This window comes from Morus notabilis, unplaced genomic scaffold, assembly GCF_000414095.1.
Source record: "Morus notabilis unplaced genomic scaffold, ASM41409v2 Scaffold3477, whole genome shotgun sequence".
Classification (NCBI taxonomy): domain Eukaryota; kingdom Viridiplantae; phylum Streptophyta; class Magnoliopsida; order Rosales; family Moraceae; genus Morus; species Morus notabilis.
Genome location: NW_010362801.1, coordinates 3414 through 6936, shown reverse-complemented (window position 1 = coordinate 6936; position 3523 = coordinate 3414). Strand labels below are relative to the sequence as shown.

General features: G+C 40.4%; 1 non-coding gene across 1 annotated transcript; it reads left to right on the top strand.

The window, feature by feature from the left end:
* The first annotated feature begins 2895 nt into the window (after nt 1–2895).
* On the top strand, nt 2896–2967 carry TRNAE-UUC. Its single transcript has one exon. It is a non-coding gene; the product is annotated as a tRNA-Glu (tRNA).
* The last annotated feature ends 556 nt before the right edge of the window (nt 2968–3523 follow it).

Genomic DNA, 3523 nt, shown 5'->3' with positions numbered 1-3523 from the left:
AGGGTGCATTCAAAAGACACCCTGCCCCATGGATAGCTGTTGAAGAATTCTAAATCGTCAACGTAAGACAGCCAATCCAGTGGGACGGTCTTCTTCTCGTCCCCAGATAATAATACTTGTGCTAAAAAATAAATGATAGCGATCTTTGCTTTATCGCTACCTTTTATCTTCTTCCCTGTGAGCAATTTTCTTAAATCAGCAACAATTACTACATGGGACTTAAAATGCTCCAATAATCTTCTATTCTTCGAAGCTTTCAAGATCACATCCGGCTCTGGAGTTTCCCCGCAGTTCAATCCAGTAATTAATGCAAATTCCCTCATTCCAAACCGAGTTGTGGTTCCATTAATCATGAACCACAACTCATGTTTCTTTTTTGTTTCTATCCGCCTCAAAAGCAGATATTGTGTCAATACTCCAAAATATATCATATTTTCAGACATCGAAATAAAATGTCCGAAGGCAGACTCCTTGAAAATTGGCATTTCTGTTTCGGGGTCTAGATTATGCCTGATTACCTCTAAAGCCTCGATCTTTGACTTCATAGTCACTTTCACTGGGAAATACTGCCGCACAGGATCCATGATCATCTTTAGATGTCCGATCCCAGGAAGTTCACCTGTGTTGTACTTTGGGAGGTCATACTGAAAAAGAAGAAAAAACACACCGGTCAGAACCGACCAAAATGACAGAACCGACTAGAATAGACTAAGAAACCAACAAGAACCGACTGAACCGACCATGACCCGACCCAAAATCCCCACAGAACCGACCAAACAGACAGAACCGACCAAAACCGAACAGAACCGACCAAAACTGAACAGAACCGACCAAAACCGACCTGAACCGACCAAGAACCGACCACCAACCGACCAGAACTGACCTCACCAAGAACCGACCAGAACCGACCGTATTCGACAAGAACTGACCAGAACCGACCATATTCGACAAGAACCGACTAAGAACCGACCACCAGAAACGACTTAAAACCGACCTAGAACCGACTGAGAACAGACCAGAACCAAAACCGACTAAGAACCGACTATGAACATACCAATGTTGCTTATATTAAGTTTGTGTTCTTGCAAAAATATATAAGAAAAAGTAAAACAAGAATATTACCTCGGCAGCTTCCATTGCCTCGTCGACAACTGTTCGGGAAATGACCGTTTTAGTTGAGGAAGAAGAGCTGGTTTTTTATGCCATTTTAGTCGGATTTTGGTGAGCAGGTGGTCGGTTTTTGTGTTCGGGAATTTGGTGAGTCGGGGTCGGTTTTTGGTCGGTTTTAGTGGGAACGGAGTCAGTTTTTGATGAACAGTCGGTGTTTGGTGAGGTGGTCGGTCGGCCGAGACGAGAGAGATCGGAGAATGGATCGGAGAGAGAGAAAGAGGTGAGAGGAAAGCCGGCGGTCGGTCGTGAGGTTGGCGACTGATCGGAGAGAAAAGCCGGCGGTCGGCGAGAGGTGATCGGAGAGAAAAACCGGTGGTCGGTCGTGAGAGAGCTCCTCAGTCGGGGGAGAGATGGTCGAGCGGTCGGTTTCGGGGGGAAGAGAGGGTCTAGCGGCGGTCGGTTTTGTGAGGAAATGAGATTTTTGAAAATGACCTAGGACTAATAGGACACATTTTTTGCCACGTAAGATACACGTCATCATTTTTTTGTTATAAAAAAAAACTGACCTATTTCCTCAAATTCTAATTTTCTCCGGTCTCTTTTATCAAATTTTCTCTCTTTGAATCATTGAGCATTTTTACTATTTGCAACGTTCTAATTCATTTATACTCTCTAATTTCTCACCTTCTTCTTCACTCAACTTAGAAAATTCGATTGTTTTAATTCCTCTGCCTACACTTCATTAATCGTTCTGTTGCCACGGGAGGGACGACCGAGATCACGGCGGCTCTGGCCTGCGATGATAGATTTGGATCGTTACGACAAGAGGTGGAGATCCAGTGGTCATATAGGAAGGTGGAGTTCAAGGGTTTAGCGGAGGAGAGAGATTTTGGAGGAGCTGCCGCAATTGTCCTGACATTGGATCGTCCTTCCAGTCCCGAGTTGGACCTACCGCAGCAAGACCAAGCCCTCATCTTCCCGTCGCGAGCTGGACGTTGCGAGTTAGGTCTAATAACCAGACCGCCGTCTTGCTGCCATGTCCAAGACTGCACACCGAATGTGCTAAATGACAAATTCAATTTAGTGGGTCTTATATATAAGTTTTTCAGACTGATTTGATTTTGGTTCTGGTTTTATATTTGTTAATGTTTAATATAATTTTATCCATGGGTTTGATACGTGAGTTATGTTTGTGCTGATGTCGATGATTCTGAGCAATCAAATTTAGAATTTGGGTTTGAATATTGATGAGAATTCTCGAGTTCTAATCAAGAAGGTAGCTTCGTTCTTTTGCATTTTCTTATTTAAAAATAAAAAAAAATAAAAATAAAAGTTGTCCAATGTGTCCTTTCTAATGGGGGATATTCTGGTTTTTTCACCGCAAAATGAGCTTATGTAATGGGGAAAATGAATGAAAATTGACGGAAAGGCTTAAATTGCCGATGATTAAGGAGCTTGGGGACCGTTTTGTTAAGATTAAAAGAATAGGGACTAAAGTGTCACATACTCAAGAGATTAGGGAATATTTATGTCAATTACCCTAATGTTTAAGATCTTGTACATTTTACTAATTCGAGTTTTCAATTTCAGTTTTACTACAGTTAAAAACTCTCATAAAAAATCACATTTAATTTTTTTATTACAATTAACAACTCTCACATAAAGTCACATATTAACTCAAATTAAAAACTCAAATCTCATAGCCTAAGTTATAATAATTTTCCTAGGGGCGCTCTGAACTGAACATCGGCTAAGCTATTTAATAATTTTCCTAACGTCCAACAATCCGTTGTCGTCCAGCGGTTAGGATATCTGGCTTTCACCCAGGAGACCCGGGTTCGATTCCCGGCAACGGAACAGGCCTACCTTTTATTTATTTCATCTGCCTTTTTGGTTCAATTATGTTTCAAAAGTTTTATATGATGCCCCATACAAAAAAATAACCCAGCTGATTTTTCGTAGATATAATTTAGCTCATTAGCCAGTCCTCTAAAACAAAAAACAAATATATATATATATATATATATATCTACAGAGCACAAAACTCTATCTTTAATTCTTGCTATCACTTGTAAGTTGTAACAAATACCAATTAAAGAACAGCAGACTTTTTAAGCCACTTTATCATCCATTACAAACTTGTCACTATCTTCCAATTCCAATTTTTCTTTTCTTATAAGGAATAAAATAAAGAAAAAAAAAAAGAAGAAAAAACACAGCCAGAACAATTCACTGCTTTACACCAACCCGAAATTTGACAATAGAATACAATGCACCAAAACTGAGACAGAAAGAAGCTCCTTCAACCGATGACAGTTTGCGAGGCTAACGACTTGAGAGGTAGGGAGGAAAAGCGGCCATCAGCGCTAATAATGATTAAAAAATCAAGATACAAATGGGCTCAAGAACACGC